The sequence below is a fragment of the Haliotis rufescens genome, unplaced genomic scaffold, assembly GCF_023055435.1.
Source record: "Haliotis rufescens isolate VD_foot unplaced genomic scaffold, xgHalRufe1.0.p SCAF_7, whole genome shotgun sequence".
Lineage (NCBI taxonomy): Eukaryota > Metazoa > Mollusca > Gastropoda > Lepetellida > Haliotidae > Haliotis > Haliotis rufescens.
This window is the reverse complement of record NW_025964361.1, coordinates 26,324,947-26,348,141: the sequence shown is the minus strand read 5'-3', so window position 1 is coordinate 26,348,141 and position 23,195 is coordinate 26,324,947.

Genomic DNA, 23,195 nt, shown 5'->3' with positions numbered 1-23,195 from the left:
TAAGTGACCATATTCTCTTTTCAAAAGATAGTTGTTTTTATAAAAGACCTTTCTAAACAAATATCAGCCAGATCGGTAAGAAATTCGGAAAAGAATTGTTTTTAAATTATAAAACCTGAACAACAAAATATTTTATTTTGAAAATAAACAATAAAATTCCTCTTTTATCGTGACCCAGACAGTATCATGTGATCGTTAAGTGCAAGTGACCAGGACTCAATACAGACAACCCAGCTGACGTGAAAAAAACGCCATTCCTCGTGATTGTATCTTCTTCCACCAGAATTTCAACCTCATATGAAAATGTTGTATTTCGGCAATAAATTGACAAGTCCTCTTTCAAAAGGGGAGTTTCTTCTGTTTCGCTGTTGGATTTTCGCGCCTCATTGAATAGCTGGAAAAACCGACATATTTCTCAAACTCGCAAGCGGCTGGAAACACGGAAGTGCTGTTTACATATCCAATATGGCGCCGCAGGAAGTGAGGCCAGACATGCTTTTGATTCCGAATTATTGAGATATTGGATTAATTTGTTATGTTTGGGGGGAAAGTGAAAGGCGTTTGAGCAAATGCTGAGGGAAATATCAAAGGATGATACCGGTGCAATTATTCTAAAGGAAATACGCTCACATTTAACAAGGGTCCGCGGGATTAAGAACCTGAAAACAAAACGTAATTTTAAAATAAACCGCCTGCGCAGAATAGGAATGAATAAAGGCTAATGTATTTGGGTTTGTATTAATTGACAGAACATAATCTTTATAAGGTTCGAATATATTTGGAAAGAAACCGAAAAAGTTTGGTCTACAAAATATATATTGGGTTGATTTTCACGATGATGTGACTTAAAGCGCAACGTGTGCTGGTTTATTATCTTCCGTGAACAATATTGATTGAAACTGCGAGATTTAAAACTGCTAAAACTATATTCTAGATATCGTGATAACTAATACATGTGAAATTGACAGTTTGTAATGCGTATAATTTCGCAAGCGTAAAATCAATTTTCAACTATAAAGATATTGCTACATATATTATATATGCCAAAGCAACAATGATTGTTGGGGATTCGATGATGTGTAATGTTTAATTATGTATGGTAAGATGTTAGGTTATTTAATACCCTTATGTTGGTCTCTCATACTACGGAAGCGTATTAGGGCCACGGTGATTTTTTTTGTCCAAGTATCTCCTACGTAGGACTTATTATCTCCTACGTAGGACTTAGTATCTTCTACGTTGGACTTACTATCTCCCACGTAGGCGATACTAAGTCGTATGTAGGAGATAGTAATTCTAGGCCATACTAAGTCCTACGTAGGAGATAGTAAGTCCTACGTAGGAGATAATAAGTCCTACGTTGGAGATAGTAAGTCCTACGTAGGAGATAGTAAGTCTTACGTAGGAGATAGTGATTCTAGGCCATACTAAGTCCTACGTAGGAGATAGTAAGTCCTACGTAGGAGATAGTAAGTCCTACGTAGGAGATAGTAAGTCCTACATAGAAGATACTAAGTCCTGGGGTGCTGGGGGCCGTTGTACAAAACAACTTTAAGCTATGGGAGTTACGATCACCTTAGCGCTAAGATCGCTTTGTACAACGGTACCCTGATCGGTATGGCGTCAGTATACTGTGTCTACATGGAATATTATAAAACCGGCATAATAACCTATATCTTCCCAAAAGTACAAATATGTAGCCTTTTTTCTCGGAGGGGGGAGCAGGAAGCGGATTGATACCTGTTTCCGAAATGGCATGTTTCTCCATCTCGATAATATCTAAATTGGGCTCATTAAAATCAAAATGTTAATTCCATCTTGCAAAATAACTAATGGTAATAACAGACTTGTACTTTTACTTAAACGAAATTGGAATAATCACATAATTAATCTCACGAGCACATGTATATCAATGTGTGTTACGATTTGAAATGTACATGGATGGAGTGACAGGAACATATGACGGATATGTGTGGTATTACCCAAACGCTGCGTGTGGGAGATAGATATACCTGAAGCTCATTAGGGAGACTCGTTGATTCATTACCTGCCTCATGAGTTGTATGTGTGTATGTAGCGAATGTACCGGCTTTGCTGTGTGCATGTATAGACATGCTGGAGTATATTTAGCATTTATGGAGTAGTCGAGGTAGAGATGAGTGAGTGAGTTGGGTTTAACGCCACTTTTAACATTATTCCAGTTATATCGCGGCGGGTCGGCTTAATGTGGGAGGAAAGCCCAAAGTGATGCAGGTCTCTGACGTTTACTACTTCGGTGAAACCCACGAGCACGGGTATGGTGCTGACAAACCTAGAAACGTAATCGGGGCGAACAGGGATTCGAACCCACAATCATAGGTTTCTGGCGTGCCCAAGGGACGTAACTCTGCACAGCGAATCGCGGCGCCTTTAGACGAGTAGGCCACCTGTGCCCCCCGAGATAGAGATGAAGAGGTTTCTAGTCTGTGTCATGATATCTTACAGTATCTTAAAATGCGGGAGGGCCAAGCGTTTGAAGCGTTCTCTCGTCACTCAAAGGCCCAGGTTCGATTTCCTAAATGAGTACAATGTTTGAAGCAATTTCTGGTAAACAAAGCCATTCTCTTTCAAGTGACCCCACGTAATTGTTTATTTTCAGATTTATACAAAGCTTCGCACAACCATCATTCTTCCCAGACTATGTGGATTTTTTGTTTGAGGATCTTTATTTAATGTTTAAGAGCTCAGTTATGTTTTCCAACTTAAACAGGTGCTCAATTTGATTCAATAAAACAGTAGTTAAATTATTGTTTTAGAAAAGGTGACAGCTAACATACTTTGAAACGAATTTTGCAATACACAAGCAGGTTCTTTGTGAAAGTATTTAAATTGAGCATATTCAACGTGTACATTCACTTTGTACCACTAAACTATTAACTGTTTGCCAGGTGAGGTCTTTGTCCACTTCAAGATAAAAAACAGTAGATATGACCACTCATTAAGACGAGACCCTTGAAGATCCGGAGTATTAAATATAAGTAGTATTCTAGAAAATACACCAACTGATCTTAACCTGATATTTAATGGAAAAAGGGATTAACCGGAATAAGATAAAAAAAAAATTAAAACAACAAGTATGTGCAGAGTTATATGCGTAATACAAAGATATTGTGACCCGTGAAGATGAGAATAGGTCTTCAGCAACCCATGCTTTCCGTAAGAAGCGACTATGCTTGTCGTAAGAGACGACTAACGGGATCGGGTGGTCAGGCGGGTGGTTTGATACATTCGGATTGGTAGACCGCCTCCGTGGCCAAATGGTGGAGCGTCCGCCCGAAGAGCGCAAGGTTCGAGGTTCGATTCCCGGCCGCGTCATACCAAAAGACGTTAAAAATTGGTACTTATTGTTAGCTACCTGGCGATCGGCCTTAAGGGGCTAAAACAAGGACTGGTCGGCTCGGAGTCAGTATACTGTGTTTGAGTGGGGTATTCGTGTTAAACTGCGGCATGGAATCTGGCACTGAAACATCGGCATCAGCCCGGACACACAGACGTGCATGCACGTCGCTATATAAGTGCAATAATTTTATAACGCAAAGTTTAACCCTTTTTCACCTTACTTCCGGATTCGGATTATCATTAAAAAGATACGGGACCGCTTTGTTATTTATCATTAGATTACCCGAGTTCGCTTTATTTTGAAGACACTGGTTTGTTTTCCCACCTGGCTATTCCATGCTATGATAGGACTATAGAATATTACTGAGCCCAGTGCAAAACAACGCTCGTTTACCTTCTCATTCAGGTAAATGCAATTTATATATGCATTAGTAAGTCAGAGCTGAAAGATTAGTTAGAACAGACGTATTTTTGGCGCACCCCGATGAGTGAGGGAGTATGGTTTTACGCCACTTTTAGCAATATTCCTGCAATATCACGGCGGGGGACACCAGAAGTCGGCTTCTCATATTATACCCATGTCGGGAATCGAACCCGGGTCTTCGGCGTGACGCGCGAACGCTTTAACCACTTGGCTACCCGACCGCCCCCGCATCCCGACGAAAGAGAGGGTGTTAGCGTGTAACCCCAGATAACCCCTGCCTCTCTTTTCTCTGTTTCCACTTGCCATTATGAAATAGCACTCTATGAAACGTATACATGCCTGATATATCTGAAATCTATACGCGGAAATATCAAGCACATGTCTGGCACGTGCAAGTGATCCAAAGACCCAAAGGGCTCACTTACATTTACAAGGAACATATTGCTCCTCAGGCCCATTCCGGTTTAATTTCACCGTTACTGACAGGGTTTGCACCGGGCATAATGTGACATCATGTTTGCCACATCCGGGTTACGCCATTTGTGTCAAGTGTTAAACCGCAGGTCTTTCTGACTGGAATTTCGATTTTTAAACAGAAAGCAAGAAATATCCACGAATCATCCACATATGGTCCATGCATATTCAGTACGTACACGTTATATGTACACGTGATCCATGCAGGGATGTGAAGTAGCCTACTGGTTAGAGTGAGTGAGTTGTGTTTAACTGCGCTTTTAACCTTATTCCAGTTATATCACGGCGTGTCAGCTTAATGTGGGAGGAAAGCCCGAAGTGATGCAGGCCTCAGATGTTTACCACTTCGGTGAAACCCACGAGTACGGGTATGGTGCAGACAAACCTAGAAACATGATCGGGGCAAACCGGGATTCACGACCATAGGTTTCTGGCGCGCCCAAGGCACTCTGCAACTCTGCACAGCGAATCGCGGCGCCTCAGACGACTGGGACACCCGTTGACGACTGGGCCTGGTGCCGGTCGAATAGTGCTAGCAAACCGGGATACCATGCCACAGATTAACATGGATACCCCACCCAGAAACAGTAAACTGACTCCGAGCCGACAAATCCTTGATTTATCTCTTTAATGCCAAGCGCCAGCAGCGTAACAACAAGTACCTTCTTTTAAAGTCATTTTGGTATGACGTGGCTAGGGGATCGAAACACCGAATTTCTTCAGACGGACGCTTGTCCACTAGACCACAGAGTCGGTCAGATGCGAATGTACAAGAACAGGACTATTCACGGAGTTTGTTATAAGGTAAAAATGCATCTCAAACGTTCCCGTTTACCAGTTGTTTACTGGTAAAACTACACTTGGACCGGAAAAAAACATGTGACTGCCAGTCCCTGTGGACCGGCAAATAAAGTACCTTATAAATCTTTGGTGTTGAACAAAACATCAGTGATATTCATATAAGTACATTTTTCGAACAAAGTCAGTTTAACTATTACCATCAGGGATTCCCCTCGTCTATTTCTAGGCTATTTCTTGGTTAAATATCAATTTGTTGCGACTTCGTCTCGAAATATTGAAAAAAAGAAGAGACAATTGTGACTGAAGTTTGTATGAATGACGTATAGAATTATAGAATTAAAACCAAATAATTTTGATACGTTTTTGCATTTGTTGACAGTTGGGACTGGCAAAAAATAGGGGGCATTAGCTATTTTTAGAGTTGCCAGTCCATAAGGACTGGCAGTTGCAAAAGCCAGCGGGAACACTCCTCAAAGACATAAGATAATTGTGACAAATTAAACCTTGGATGGCTTCAAGGATATAGTTGTATTGTACATAAAGTTCGTGACAAGAAACTTTGGGTTTATAAGGGAATCGATAGAGAAAGGACCTTTCATATTTATCATCGTAATGTTTCCACATTGTCGTCGATTGATCATTGAGTCAGCAGAGAGGTATAACACTTTTTCATCTGTCGAATCCTGAGTGAGTCAGAAAATCAATAGAGATGCTCAATTGGTCACGTAAGCTCCGGTATTTATTCAGATTACGACACACGATTTCATGGTCAGAATTAACGAATTACATTGAGGTATTATTACATGTGACAAAGGAAGGTCAAGGCTCGATTACCTTAAAAATACGTTTAGCACTAACTGAGCATTTTCCCGAGGCAAGGGAGTTAACTGATTGTAAAAGTCCAGTTTCCAGCCTTGCCGAACTAGGCTGGAATTCCGGAGTTACATTTTGGCTGGACTAACGAGTCTTACATAGTCCAATCAAAATCGCGTAACGAACTAGACATGATGTTCGTAAACAACATGGATTTCAACATGCAGATTTCGGTCGACTGCAGGATTTGCAAAGCATGTGTACCGCCAACTGGGCGTCGTCAGATATTTTGCAAATCTTTTCAGGTTTTTAATCAAGGTGCACAAGTGATTTGATGCACTTCGTGGAGTAAGACCAGTTGTTTTACAATATAGATCTTAATTATAGATCAGATCGTCTTGACAGGTCGCTGCCATTTCGTTTGAAGCAAATGCAAGTGATATGAGTGATGGAATCTGATTGTTAAATACGAGAGACATAGAGGGGAAATAACTCGTAATAGCCAATCGTTGCGCTACGATCGAGCCTGGAAATTCCAGCGTAGTTCGGCAAGGGTGGGAACTGTCTTTTTACAGTCAGTTAACGCCCTTTCCTCGGGAAGACGTAACTGAGTGAAGCGGGCTTTATCAGCAACTGAAGCAAATCGATACTACCCCGTTTTCCCACTATGTGGCAAGTCTAACCTGTCTTGTTCAGATTGGTGTAATTTGTTTGTTGTTTTACGCCGCACTCAGCAATATTCCTGCTCAACGACGGAGGTCTGTAAATAATCGAGTCTAGACCAGACAATCCAATGATTGATACCATGAGCATCGATCCACGCATTTGAACACCCGATCCCGTTAGTCGCCTTTTACGGCAAGAATGGATTGCTAAAGACCTATTCTACCCCAGATCTTCACAGGTCGTCTTGTTTAGAAGTTGTATTGGATATAAGCGTTATTAAAAAGATAGTGAGTGAGTGATAGGGTTTAACGCCGCTTTTAACAGTAATACAGTTATATCGCGGCGTGTCAGCTTAATGTTGGAGGAAAGCCCGAAGAGAAGCAGGTCTCAGGCGTTTACCACTTCGATGAAACCAACGAGCACGGGTATGGTGCTGACAAACCTAGAAACATAATTGGGGCGAACCGGGATTCGAACCAACAGTCATAGGTTTCTGGCGTGCCGAAGGGACGTAGCTCTTCACAGCAAATCGCGGCGCCTTAGACGACTGGGCCACCCGTGTCCCTTCAAAAGATAGATGTGACTATAACCCTTGTGTTGTGTTGATCAATGAGAGTAGGGACCAGTAACTGAATGCTGATGGAGACAATTCGGCGTGAGGGCCGACAGACCAATCATTCCGTGACTTCCATGACCCTTGGCTGACCAGGCGAGTCGTTGAGTCATGGCTTACCTTGACCATATATATATATAAGCTTTAGAACTTGCATAAAACACAACAGGGTGATGTAGGTCCCCAGGACGACATCTTTGTCGTGATGCGGATTAAAATGGAGATGGGCTGGTTACGGCATTGAATGTTGCTCATGCTGTCAACCATTGATCTGATCCAACCCCTTACTAACAGGTACTCGTGCAATATGTACCGTTACGTCATTTCTGACAGGTGTGCAAACAACATTTTTTTACAGTAAACTCTTGTTTTCACACAGCGTACCTAGTATTTTTCTGGTATACTCTCAAACTGAAACATGACCCACCTGAACAGTTTAGATGTACGAAATTTCCTGAAAACGAAATAAATATAATCTTAGTCAATCGAATCGAAAATGCAATTACCATAACAAAACGGTTCAATGTTAATTTTGGAATGTGTGTCGTTCTTTTGCCTTATTCTGTGGCCGACAAAGTGCTGCTGTCTTCATCAATCTCAATCGTCGTCTAAAACAGAATCCACGTTCCATGAAGAGTGTGCGGCCAAGTGTCCGATTAAGTCCGACGTAAAAACCGAGTCGTTTTCGTTCGTGGTAAGGCCGTTTCCCAAGAAAAGTAACATACCTCATGCTGATATAACTATAGTTAGAAAGACAAGATCATTTCTCAAACAAAACTGGGTAAAAAAAAAGCAATGTGTATGTATCCGGTGAGGATGGTTCTGCAGCTTTGATGATTATGGGTTAATTGGCGTGTGGGGTGAAATGCAAAGCTCCACCTTGTGGTCCTGCAGTGTTGTTAACTGAACGGTAATTAAGCTATGACATCGATCGTTATTTCTAAATCTAATGTTAACCCATCAGTTGCTGACAAAGAAAGGAGAATAAGCTAAGACTGAGGTTAATCAGTTAAATTATGATTTATGTACAATAGGAAATAAAGACAAAGCAGAATTTTCGTGTGGCAGTAAATGTGAAAATGCATATAATTCTTTTTTCTTTGATTGTAACTTGTTAAAAGAAGTAGACATTATACATAGAAATATAAGTAGTATTCTCGAAAATACACCAACTGATCTTAACCTGATATTTAATGGAAATGGGGATGAACCGGAATAAGATAAAAAAATAATTTTAAAACAACAAGTATGTGCAGAGTTATATGCGTAATACAAAGATATTGTGACCCGTGAAGATCCGGGTTAGAATAGGTCTTCAGCAACCCATGCTTGCCGTAAAAGGCGACTATGCTTGTCGTAAGAGGCGACTAACGGGATCGGGTGGTCAGGCTCGCTGACTTTGTTAATGCATGTCATCGATCCCAATTGCGTGGATCGATGCTCATGATATCGATCACTGGATTGTATGGTCCACACTCGATTATTTACAGACCGCCTTCATATGGCTGGAATATTGCTGAGTGCGGCGTTACACAACAAACAAACAAACAAACAAACCTTAAAGAACGCCTCGAGCGGATCTGAACACATTTAAGCCAACTTAAAAATTATAGTAATACGTATCTCACATTGATATGAAACAGACCCAACGTCTAAGGTGTTGTTTATCTTTTTCTCATTTCTCATTTTCCACGCCGTGTGTACATCGCGCAGATGGTTTCCACGTGCAGTTCGTGCTTTTGGCAAAGTGACAAAATCTTGCAGCCCTGACAACCGCGAGTGGAGACGATTTTGAAGATGCGCAGTTTGAGGAGACTCATATCAAAGGTCAACGCGGACATAGTTCTAAGGTCAGGGCAATTTGGCAGTGGTTTCTGTTATTGTTGAAAACACGTTTTGCATATTTCCCACGGTTTGTTGATATTGTTTTCTTGTTTATACTCGCAAACAATGAAGACATTCATATCGTATACGTGAAGACGAGTCGGCTGGGAGGTAGACAGTTGATAATTAATTCGGTTAATTTAATAATCGAAAGCCATGATGTTAAATTACTGTTAACATGCTTATTAACATACACTTGTAGAGGCTTGACACTGACAACCATATACCAACGCAAATTGAAACAATGCGCGGTATGTCGGCGTTCTTGACGAGGAATTAAAATAAATGGGGTTAATATGGATGATATACATTCCTCCAACAAGAGCGTCCTGGAGAGGTATTTGTGCTTCGATTCAATATGTTATGGCATCTGTTGAAAGGAGAGTCACGCGCATAAACTGTGACTTTCTCGCGCGCTGGCATGCGCACACTCGGAAACTAGAAATCACTCCTCCCAACCACCCGACTCCGTTTTAGTCGAAGGTCACAACTGGGGTGAGTGAGTGAGTCGGGTTTAACGCCGCTTTTAACAGTATTCCAGTCATATCACGGCGTGTCAGCTAAATGCGGGAGGAAAGCTTGAAGTGATGCAGGTCTCAGATGTTTACCACTTTGGTGAAACCCACGAGCACGGGTATGGTGCTGACAAACCTAGAAACATAATCGGGCGAACCGGGATTCGAACCCACAATCATAGGTTTCTGGATTGCCCAAAGGACTCAACTCAGCACAGCGAATCGCGGTGTCTTAGACGACTGGGCCACCCGTGCCCCCACACAACTGGGATTCATTTCTGGGGATATATTCTGTTTATGTTCTTGTGTTATGTCATAATTATAATAAGACAAACATTGTATACATGTGTTTATATTACATATAATTACAAAAGAAACGGGAACCATATAAACATATAGAGAAGTATGTACGTTAAGAAGAGATGTTTCCAATGTGTACCACTTAATGACAAAACTAATTATCAGTGTAATCACGGTGATTTATTCTTATCACGATAAGCTGCACGTAATTTCCAAACTTTACACGCTAATCCTGCACAAGACAAAAGGTGCATCTCGAGTCATGGATCTGTGGCGTCACATGTGATGCGTTTATGAGCGTCGGTTCCAAAAACATACCAGGATGGTCGTTTGTGCATCAAACCACTCTATTATCTCTTGAATCGCTTAAACCACTAGGCTATCCCACCGCCCCCAACACACATTATGAAACAGACCCCAATCGAAGTTGAATAAAGTACGCGAGACTGTATTTATATATATATATATATATATATATATATATATATATATATATATATATATATATATATATATATATGTGAGTGAGTGAGTGAATATGGTTTTACGCCGCTTTTAGCAATATTCCAGCAATATCACGGCGGGGGACACCAGAAATGGGCTTCACACATTGTACCCATGTCGGGAATCGAACCCGGGTCTTCGGCGTGACGAGCGAACGCTTTAACCACTAGGCTACCCGACCGCCCCTATATATATATGTATATATGTATATGTATATGTATATATATATATATATATGCGTGTGTGTATGTATGTATGTATGTATGTATGTATGTATGTATGTATGTATGTATGTATGTATGTACATACATACATACATACATACACACACTGGTGGATTAACGATGAGATTATATCAAGCAGCTGAAACGCGATGGCTGTCATTCGTTGAAAAGCGGAAACAGCCGAATGACAACGCTTGTTTCCACGAAGATATGCATACTGGGGTTTACGCCGGAACTATCTAACAATACCATATAAGGACATAGTATACTATCGACCACGAGTCTCTGCTGATGTGTGAGTGACTGTTGTCATCTTCTCCAGCTCTTCCACAATAACTTGAAGATGACAGTCTGGTCATGTTGACACCTGTCTGCCCATGTGACAATCACGGGGACCTTTGGACCTATTCTGACCTGGAATCCCGACCGGAATATCAGTGAATGTGCTCCACAGCTTAATCACGTGTCTCGGTGGTGGAGGCGAACGCCCGAAGCAGTGTAGCACGTGCAGCACACATTCTTGTGACCTTTCGCGATACCTGTACACCTCGTATGAAATTATTGTTGGTGATCCACACTGCTTCTACGACTACTTCTACAACTGCTACCACTACCACTACCACTATCACCATCACTTTACACTTCAACCATTGCAACTAATGACGCGTGAAGATCCGGAGTAGAATAGGTCTTCAGCAACCCATGCTTGCCGTAAAAGTCGACTCTGCTTGTCGTAAGAAGCGACTAAGGGGTCATTTTATCCCAATTGCGTAAATCAATGCTTATGATGCCAATCACTAGATTATCTGGTCCGTCAACATAAAAACGGGCTATAGATCGCCAGCAACTAAAGTTTAGCCACCATATTTGGGATCGATGGGATAATATTTCTCATCTCATCCTACCGGGTACCCATTCACTGCGAAGATCGGTGCTCATGGTATCAATTGCTGGATTGTGTGGTCCAGACTCAATGATATAGCCACTATAAAGCTGGATTATTGCTGAATGCGGCGTTAAAAACAAACAAACAAACAAAATTATATTGATTCTGTCTTGGTTTTTCGTTTACTTCGTATTACTCGATATTCCGAGATGAATAAGTTTGAATTAAAACTGTTTCACAGGCTAATTTTAAGTGTAAGCAAAAGCGATGTTTCGACAGCGTTTATTTGTAACAAATATTGGTAATATATATATATATATATATATATATATATATATATATATATATATTCAAGAAACGTCTCTGAAATTTAAACATTCAAACGAATCTTTAAAATTCCGATTTTCATGTCAGACAATAAATATCTTGTTCAACCGTGTAGAGTTTGAATTATTAAATTACTGTATAGTTGGTAAATTGAGGTTTACTTATGAAACAAAACTGTGTTTTTTTAGTGTAAAAAAGTGTGGGTTTTTTCTTAGGTGTAAGCAATTGTTTTTTCTGCTACAATGGTAGTTCGCCCCGGCTGCCAGGGATATATATTTAATGTATTAAAGATTAAAATGTGTTATCTACTTGAAACATCTCTTCCTGGTGCTCAAATGAACAACACTTTGACGTCCCCAACGATACTGAACGTGCCATTAAAACCGCGTAAAGTCAGAACTCGCTGTCAACCTATTTCACAAGCTATTTGGGGACTAGAATGTACATCTAGATATTCTGAGTCATTCCAGTTACGTAAAGGTCACTTGACCTGAAACTACAGGTCTCGAGTTGAACAGGTCATGCGTCTGTGGCCACGTGCTAAATATAGCATGATTACTTTCGAGCTTTGACTTTCAAAATAATTGACTTTTGTTAAGCCATTGTCGTTGGCGAATAGCACTCCGCCACTCGAGGGAGTATTAATAAACGTGTTGACATGTCACGTGTTTCTCGAGGCATTCTGCTGTCCCTCGGGGCACGTGCTGACGTGCGCTTCGTCAGCTGATCAACAGGGGTGATTTCAGCACATTTCACGTTTTATCCTTCTATCTCCAAACGGGGGTGTTTGTGAATGTATGTTTCTCTATTGTGCGTTGGCTATTTGTTGTTTTGAAATGTCATACATGTCGAAAGATGTAACACGATTAGCTTAAATTGTTAGTCATATAACTACATATTCTCGCCTAAATTAATTTCAACAAGGAGGCTTGATATATACATTAATGGTGACTCGTGCTTTAATAATTCACATCAGAAAACTGTTTTACAGCCATTTATTAGAATTTGATGGATGACAAAGCAGACACAATGAAAATATATCAACCATGCGACTATATAATGCTTGTCCATTGTTTGTTTGTTTGTTGTTTAACGCCGCACTCAGCAATATTCCAGCTATATGACGGCGGTCTGTAAATAATCGAGTCTGGACCAGACAATCCACTGATTAACATCATGAGCATCGATCCGCGCAATTGGGATCGATTACATGTATCAACCAAGTCAGCGAGCCTGACCACCCAAACCCGTTAGTCGCCTTTTACGACAAGCATAGTCGCCTTTTACGGCAAGTATGGGTTGCTGAAGACCTATTCTAACCCGGAATCTTCACGGGTCGCCTGTCCATTGAGTACACCTGAACCAGAAGTAAAGGAGACCAGAGAGACCGCCTCATCTGTTTCATATTTAGATGTGTGCATAAAGATTCAGTATGACAAAAGAGTCTCCACAAGACTGTATGACAAGAGGGATGACTTCAACTTTCCAATAGTCAACCTTCCCTTCATGTCGAGCAATATTCCAGCAGCTCCAGCCTTTGGTGTTTACGTTTTGAGATGCAATCGAGCATGCTCTTTCTACCAAGACTTGAAGTGCGTACGACTCTTGCTCAGAAGTTGTTTGATCAAGGTTATAACATTGAAAGCCTCAGTAAAGCCTCAGTAAAGCCTCAGTAAAGTTGTATGGTAGACATGTGGAGATCATTTCCAAATTTGACGCATCAGTGACAAAAATGACGTCCGATGCAATTCCCTATTTTGACTTGTACCATACGTTTCCTATTGTTGTTTTTTCAGGTGGACAATTGACTTGCCTTTGCATGTGTTTGTGATGGGTGCCACCGGTGGGTCAGGATACGCTCACCTTTTCGCGGACACCTGGTATCATTACTATTTGAAAGTAATTCATAAACTGTCTCAGTATATAAACTGTTTAGCCAACAAGTACTTGTTTTATCCCCTTAATGCCGAGCGCCAGGCAGAGTAAAGCAAGTGCCATCTTCTAACGTATTTTGGGTCCCGCCGCCAGGATTCGAAACACCGACCTTCCGCTCTCCAGGCAGAAGCTCTATCCACTACACCAAAGATCGTGAAATAAGAAAGAAATCACAAAATATTATACGTATTGAATTTGCAACAATTTGCTTCCCTGTCAGTGGTTTTATTCCATTTGCTTGTTTGTTTTATTATAATTTTGTATTAAAGGAAGCAAGCCATCAGTTTTTTTCTCATACTTGAAATATGTTTTATTATCCTAAAGCATTAATTTTCTTGAAATTATAATTTGATTAAATGTCCAAATTAATCGATACTTATAATTGCGACTTCAGACAATCTATAAGATTTTATCAATGTTCAGCCACTAAGCTTGAAATATTATTTCATTAAGTCCCAATCATGCATACCTGCTTGATTAGCATTCTAGAAGTTAGTAAGTAAGTAAGAAAACATGCAAATGTATGGATAACAACTTCTGATTCATTGCGTTTAGCGACGTTTTATATGTATGGAGTATGGAGTATGGAGGATGGTCTCCTGGGGCCTTTTTGAATGATTTGCGACCCGTGAAGATCCGGTTGAGAATTGGTCTGTCGTCAGAGGTGACTATGCTTGTCGTAACGGGATCGGGTGGTCAAGCTTGCTGACTTGGTTGATTCATGTCATGCCATCCCAATTGCGTGGATCGATGCTCATGCCATCAATCACTGGGTTGTCTTGTCCAGACACGATTATTTACAGATTGCCGTCTTAATACTGGAATATAGATGAGTGCGGCGTTAAACAACAAACAAACGAACAACATCAGTCACTTCTGACTTTGCTGAAGAAGCTGCCATGCCTTCATATAGATCATCATACGTAAGCGGGAATATGTAAGCATGCATATATAGGTAGGTACATGTAAGCATGCATATGTAAGCAAGTATATGTAAGCATGCGTATATAAACAGGGACATGTAAGCATGCATATGTAAGCAAGTATATGTAAGCATGCATACATAAGTAGGTACATGTAAGCATGCACATGTAAGCAGGGACATGTACACATGCATATGTAAGCAAGTATATGTAAGCATGCATATATAAGTAGCTACATGTAAGCATGCATATATAGGTAGGTACATGTACTCATGCATATGTAAGCAGGTATATGTAAGCATGCATATATAAGCAGGGACATGTAAGCATGCATATGTAAGCAGGTACATGTAAGCATGCATATGTAAGCGGGTATATCTAAGCATGCATATGTAAGCGGGTATATGTAAGCATGCATATATAAGCGGGTATATGTAAGCATGCATATGTAAGCAGGTAGATGTAAGCATGCATATGTAAGCAGGTAGATGTAAGCATGCATATGTAAGAGGGTATATGTAAGCATGCATATGTAAGCACCTCTATATATCGCCTTTTGTTAACCGACATTAATGAAGCATCGAGTTTCAAAACAATTGGATTCGAATGACTCAAAGGGACCAATTCTACGTTGCTGAAAATATTGAAACAGTTTAATTCTTGACGGGAATATACTTTTAGAAAGCAGTGGTAATTACTTTTTTCTTCCTTGATCTTTTATTATGAATAATCTTTATATTACCTCGAGTATGTTTTGGGTGTAATTGTCCCATGGTGCACCCTTTTTCAGGGACTTCTCCTCAAACGAAATGCTGATGTAATTATGTAATATACCCTTGTCATGATTGTAATCTTGACACGTTGTAATAGTGGTCATTACATGTGTCGTGGATATTAGTTTGATTTTATCAGGATCTGTCCGATAAATTAACACCAATTCCCCAAATCACGAATTCAATTATGTTAACACTTTGGTTGTCATATCAGACTGACCTCGCAACAGGTCACGTGTCTTCTGAACACCTCGGGTCATGACCCTGTGATTGTATCGGGACCTTCTATGGATCGTAATTATATATGCGTTACGGCGTTAATTGTGTGTATTTCCACCTGTTAAGGTCCGATGTCTATCTGGTGGTTCTTTGTGAGGAACCCCGTTCTCAAACAGGGCAGGGCAGGGGTCATTTGGTTAAACAGGTGACAGGTCAGTCTACGGTCAGGCATGGCAGGATATGGGGTATACATGTACTTTACACCTTGGAATGCCTCGGTCATATTTGCAACTTAAATACACGATATAGGGTGATAAATTGACGTTTATATTTATTGCTAAGTTTAAAACTACACTATACGTAGGGATTTGATTCATCTCGTGGATCAAGAAGCTAAGTGGTCGAGCATTTCATTCTGAGATTGAGGAGTGTTTGTGGAGACCCTAGTGTGTTTGGGATATGATTCAGGCAGTGTTTCTTCTGAAAGGAGAAGATAATAAAATTGTTGTTTGATGTTTAACGCCGCACTCAGCAATGTACAAGCTATATGACGGAGATAATAAAAGATTGAGGCCCGCAACGTAATATTTTCTTCAAGGCATATTTTGAGAATGGGTGAGAAAGGATTGAGGACACACAACACAATATTTTCAGAACGTCAAGTATGTCCAGTGGCCGATATTTTTGTGAGGTGAGGTGAAATTGGGTTTAACGTCGCGTCCAAGATTATTGCATTTATATAGCGACGTGCATGCACGTGTGTGTGTGTGTGTGTGTGTGTGTGGCTGCTTGTACTAGGCAATTGTACTAGTCCGGACTGATGCCGATTTATAGTGCTAGCCCACTGAGATACCATGCCGCAGTTTAACATGAATACCCCACTCAGACACAGTATACTGACTCCGAGCCGACCAGTCCTTATTCGCCGGTTCGCCCCGATTATATTTCTAGGTTTGTCAGCACCATACCCGTGCTCGTGGGTTTCACCGAAGTGGTAAACGTCTGGGACCTGCATCACTTCGGGCTTTCTTCCCACATTAAGCTGACACGTCGTGATATAACTGGAATACTGTTAAAAGCGGCGTTAAACCCAACTCACTCACTCACTCAAAGAAGCGATTGTGTGGTGGGCCTAGTAGTTAAAGACTTCGCTTGTGACACCGACGTCCCGGGTTCTATCCCAAACATGAGCCTCATCTGAAGCCATACATTGTCTGCCCTGTTGAAACCGGCGTAAAAACATACTCATTCACTTAACCACAACACAAATAAACCCCACATCTAACCTTATGTGGCTTTCATAAAACCTTTACACCAGAACGTATACTTAAGATAATAATAATAATAATACAATTTTATATCTGATTTAGTCAAAGACATCAGATAAACCGTATGCCAGTCAATCACTGATGTTCACTGTTCAATGTTGTTTCGTTTCACGAGAAGGGGCGGTGGGGTAGCCTAGTGGTTAAAGCGTTAGCCCGTAACGCCGGGTTCGATTCCCGACATGGGTACAATGTGTAAAGCCCATTTCTGGTGTCCCCCGCCGTGATATTGTTGGAATATTGCTAAAAGCGGCGTAAAACCATACTCACTCACTCACTCGTTTCACGAGAGCGGCTTGTGCAAAGTATGCAAGTTTCGTACCTACAAACAACAACAACACGACACACGAAATAAATGATGTGAAGATCATCTTAGGGTTATCTCAACAAAACGTAAGTAAAGTAGTCCCAGTGAACCCTGTAACCTTGTGAAATATACAAGATATATCGCGCCCAGATGGCCGCCAGTCAGGCGTGTTTATACACGCTTATACATTTCATCGTGAAATCTACAACTTGCTAGAAGATGAAGACGCGCGAATCAACCCTGCGGACAATGATGGATAGCGTTATAGACCTGTCTTTGATGTTTCTTACGAAAATGGGATCTTGTTAAAACGTTAAACTGACTGACTTGAACCATAACGCCAAAGTGTGTTTGTTTCACCAATCAATGTGGGGGAGTGAGTGAGAATGGTTTTATGCCGATTTTAGCAATATTCCAGCAATATCACTGCGGGGGACACCAGAGGTGATCATGAGGTGAAATTGGGTTTAACGTCGCGTCCAAGTTTATTGCACTTATATAGCGACGTGCATGCACGTGTGTGTGTGGCTGCTTGTGCTAGTCCGGACTGATGCCGATTGATAGTGCTAGCCCACTGAGATACCATGCCGCAGCTTAACATGAATACCCCACTCACACACATTATACTGACTCCGAGTCGACCAGTCCTTGTTTTAGCACCTTAATGCCGAGCGCCAGACAGGGTAACAACAAGTACCATCTTTTAACGTCTTTTGGTATGACGCGTCCGGGGATCGAACCCCTGACCTTCCTCTCTCCGGGCGGACGCTCTACCTCTAGACCACGGAGGCGGTTTGGGGAACACCAGAAATCGGCTTCATGCATTGCACCCATATGGGGAATCGAACCTCACTGCCACTTCACTAATTAAAAATAAATGACATGGACAATAAGGAGAGAATCTCACCCAACTTTTTTTTGATATCAAATATATCAACACGGGTTGATAATAAGTTTAAAACTCCGAGGCTTGCTTTTATCGAATAGGGTTGATTATATTTGAAAGACTCGAGGTCGAAAATATATTTATCATACAAAATCACTCTCCCAACGTTTTCAGTTTGTAAACAGTACCAATCAGTGTCTTGTAAAAAAGTACCGCTAACTAGCCCTTGTAGTAGAGATGGCATCTTATTGTGACATCATGGTATTCGATGACATCATAATGGTCTGCAAAGCATTGTGATGCAGTGATACCAAAGCAATATCTCCCGTGGAAGCTAGTTTTGGATGATAAATGACTCTGATATGTCTGCATTATGCCTCCTTTGAATGTTCCAAGTGATGAGGCAATATTTTCATGTCAGTAGTCCTTTTTATTTCCTATTTGCTGCTATCTTGTCTCCGGGCATTGTCACTGATCGTAAAGCCATACATATAAACATTGATCAATAACCGATCTATAAATACAAGTGACAAGCGAAAGCGCGCCATTGCGCTGAGTAACCTTCGCTCGTACTACGTACTGCTATCATTTAGCCGACCATATGTATAAACAGTAATGTTGTGCTTTGAATAGTGTGTTGCAAACAGACACAGTACAGCACCACGTGAACCTCGTGGTTATGGAGTTGTGCGGTAACTCGCTGCCATTAGTAGCCCGCGTGCGTCAAAACTGTCTTGCGAAATCTGCGTTGTGACGTAGATTGAAAGTTGTTTAAATCTCCGTGTTTTGTAAACCATTATTACTGCGGATTTTCGTGATAGCGTGGATGATTGAATAAATATTGGCCCAAATGAAAACAAATGTTTTAAGCAATGTTTGTAGATTGTATCAAGGATTGCGCTATTCCAGGGAACTGATTTGAAGGGTTTAAGTGTATTACATTGGGTGGCGATTCGGATAAAGATCTGTGTTAATATCGTGGTGTAATAGCAGGGTTGCTTGTGGGCGTGACTGTGGATCGGGTTCAGTGGAGTTCCATTTCTCGGGGGTGACACTTCTTATGTAACGATTTAATAAATCTTTGTTGAAATTTCTTAACCGTCAGGATTCGGGATTGGAGATAGACTCTCGGTGACCATACTCGTCACTCCGTGGGGACACCGCGTTAGAAGAGACCCCAGCAACCGAGACGACTTAATGGTGGTCTGGTCGGTGACTTGGATGATAGAGTGTTATCGTACCACGAGGGTGTGGATTGTTGCTCATAATATCAATCACTGGTTTGTCTGGTTTATCTGGTCCAGGCTCGACTGCCCTCGTGTGGGTGGAATATTGCTGATATTAAACAACAAACAATCCATGCCCGTTACACCCGACTCTAGGGGATCGGGTGTTGACAAGGAATAATAGAGAGTCATCATACCCCAACAGCGTGGATCATTTCTCGTGTTCATTCTATCGACCACTGGTTGCCGTGGTGTAGGGAGAATATTGCTGCCAGAACTATTCGCATGACAATATGGTGAGCAAAGTGGGGCACGTGGTCTGGCTAAGGGTCAGAGGATATTTGCAGGATAGGCACTTGTGACAACCACGCTCAAAATATGTCGCATACATGTATGCATCGATGAGATAGTAGTATAACCCAATTCAACAATTATGTAAGGCCATATAGACAGCGTGTATTTATCCTTGAGGCCTGATCTGCTTAAATATACATGTAGGCGAACATATGTGTTCAGGATGAGGTTGGTTGAGGTGAAATGGGGTTTAACGTCGCGTCCAAGATAAAAACACTTATATAGCGACGTGCCTGCACATGTGTGTGTGTGTGGCTGCTCTGGACGCCGCTTTATAGTGCTAGCACACTCGGATACCATGCCGCAGTTTAACACGAATACCCACTCAGACACAGTATACTGACTCCGAGCCGACCAGTCCCATAACGCCGAGCGCCAGACAGGGTAACAACAAGTACCATCTTTTTAAAGTCTTTTGGTTGGACGCGGCCGGGGATCGAACCCCGGAACTTCCGCTCTCCAGGCGGACGCTCTACCACTAGACCACGGAGGCGGTCTACGTGTTCAGGGAACTGTTTATGATTCATGACAAGAATATAAGTCCATAGTACCACCTGCTTTTCATTGTGGAGCCGACAAATGAGTGTCAGGTGGCGACTACCATGTTTGGCTAATGCTGCCTGTGGCATAAAACAATATTCACTCACCCAGGAGGGTAGATGAAGCCGTAGCAACTAATTTCCGTGTTGACCTTTGAGCAGCGACGCCAGTGTGTAAACATGACAACAAATATGCATAACATTACATTACCACATACAAGTGCTTGTACACAACTTTTTTTTGCTATGCTGTCACCAATTGCTGCCAACTAGATGTCTGGGCATCGGAACGCGGAAAAGTTGTCGTTTGTGTAATTTGACATTTTTTTAACACAATAAATAAACACAATTCAATGCAGCCTGAACTATCTTGACGCCAAACTGCACTGTCGTCCCCGACTCGCGTCTATCCGCTGACCCTGGTCTCCCACGTACTACCGTACTATCGTACTACCAACCCCCTCCGCACCCAACCCGTCCATCTGTTTCGTACTACTAACCCCCCCCCCCCCCCCAACCACCCCAGCAATCTGCCCCGTACTACCAATCCCCCCTACCCTGCCATCTGTACCGTACTACCAATCCCCCACACCCCACCCTACCATCTGTATCGTACTCTCAACCACCCACGCACCCCACCCTACCATCTGTGCCGCACTACCAATCCCCCACAGCCCACCCTGCCATCTGTACCGTACTACCACCACCACCACCACCCTGCCATCTGTACCGTACTACCACCACCACCCCCATCCTGCCATCTGTACCGTACTACCACCACCACCCTGCCATCTGTACCGTACTACCACCACCACCCCCACCCTGCCATCTGTACCGTACTACCACCCCCACCCTGCCATCGGTACCGTACTACCACCACCACCCTGCCATCTGTACCGTACTACCACCACCACCCCCACCCTGCCATCTGTACCGTACTACCACCCCCACCCTGCCATCTGTACCGTACTACCACCACCACCCCCACCCTGCCATCTGTACCGTACTACCACCCCCACCCTGCCATCGGTACCGTACTACCACCACCACCCTGCCATCTGTATCGTACTACCACCACCACCCCCACCCTGCCATCTGTACCGTACTACCACCCCCACCCTGCCATCGGTACCGTACTACCACCACCACCCTGCCATCTGTACCGTACTACCACCACCACCCCCACCCTGCCATCTGTACCGTACTACCACCCCCACCCTGCCATCTGTACCGTACTACCACCACCCTGCCATCTGTACCGTAATACCACCACCACCACCCTGCCATCTGTACCGTACTACCAGTACGGTACAGATGGCAGGGTGGGGGTGGTGGTGGTACTACGGTACAGATGGCAGGGTGGGGGTGGTGGTAGTACGGTACAGATGGCAGGGTGGTGGTGGTGGTAGTACGGTACAGATGGCAGGGTGGGGGCGGTAGTACGGTACAGATGGCAGGGTGGTGGTGGTGGTATTACGGTACAGATGGCAGGGTGGTGGTGGTAGTACGGTACAGATGGCAGGGTGGGGGTGGTAGTACGGTACAGATGGCAGGGTGGTGGTGGTGGTATTACGGTACAGATGGCAGGGTGGTGGTGGTAGTACGGTACAGATGGCAGGGTGGGGGTGGTAGTACGGTACAGATGGCAGGGTGGTGGTGGTGGTATTACGGTACAGATGACAGGGTGGGGGCGGTGGTGGTAGTACGGTACAGATGGCAGGGTGGGGGTGGTGATAGTACGGTACAGATGGCAGGGTGGGGGTGGTGGTGGTAGTACGGTACAGATCGCAGGGTAGGGGTGGTGGTAGTACTGTACAGATGGCAGGGTGGGGGTGGTGGTGGTAGTACGGTACAGATGACAGGGTGGGGGTGGTGGTGGTAGTACGGTACAGATGGCAGGGTGGGGGTGGTGATAGTACGGTACAGATGGCAGGTTGGTATAACCACACTATCGATCGCCACACCCCACCTCACTCCATCAAATCCCTCTCCCTGTCCATGACGCACTACTTAATTGTTCCCATTTCCACTCCACGACCCCGACCCCCGACCCCCACCCTTGCCCCTAGCCTACGGCTATCACACACGCCTGGTCCTACTCCGTATCTTGTATAGATAACCACACCTACAACGAAACCCCAATAATTGTTTTATCTGTTCGGTGTGTCAGACGGTTAGTACATCTCGACCCACTGACTCTTTTCCTTCTCCATACTTTGCTGCTCCAACTGTGGCCGTGGATGTTCATGTCATGGTGGACCCGTGAAGATCCGGGGTAGAATAGGTCTTCAGCACCCCATGCTTGCCGTAAAAGGCGACTATGCTTGTCGTAACGGGATCAGGTGGTCAGGCTCGCTGACTTGGTTAATAATCGATGCTCATGATATCAATCACTGGATTGTCTGGTTCAGATTGGATTATTTACAGACCGCCGTCACGTGTGTGTGTGTGTGTGTGTGTGTGTGTGTGTGTGTGTGTGTGTGTGTGTGTGTGTGTGTGTGTGTGTGTGTGTGTGTGTGTGTGTGTGTGTATTATTTCGTTGTCGCTAGTCCATTTTGCAGTTGTTCACGTTGTTGTTGCTGTTTACGTTGTTGTTGCTGTTTACGTTGTTGTTAACTTTGAAGTTATTCACTTTACCTTTAGCTGATATACATGTTGTCGTAGTTCAGGTTGATGTACACCTTGTAGTTAGTTTAGTTGTCATTGTTGTTGTTTACGATGTGTTTATTGTGACTAGTTCACTAGTTAACATTCATGTGGGACGTCTGTGCACGTGTACGCATTTGTCATAACACGTGACCTACATGTCATCTGCAGGTAACATACACGTGACCAAGCCGTCAGCGACATCAGTTGCAGACGCAAGACAGAATTACCCCCAGGTTCAGACACACACGCA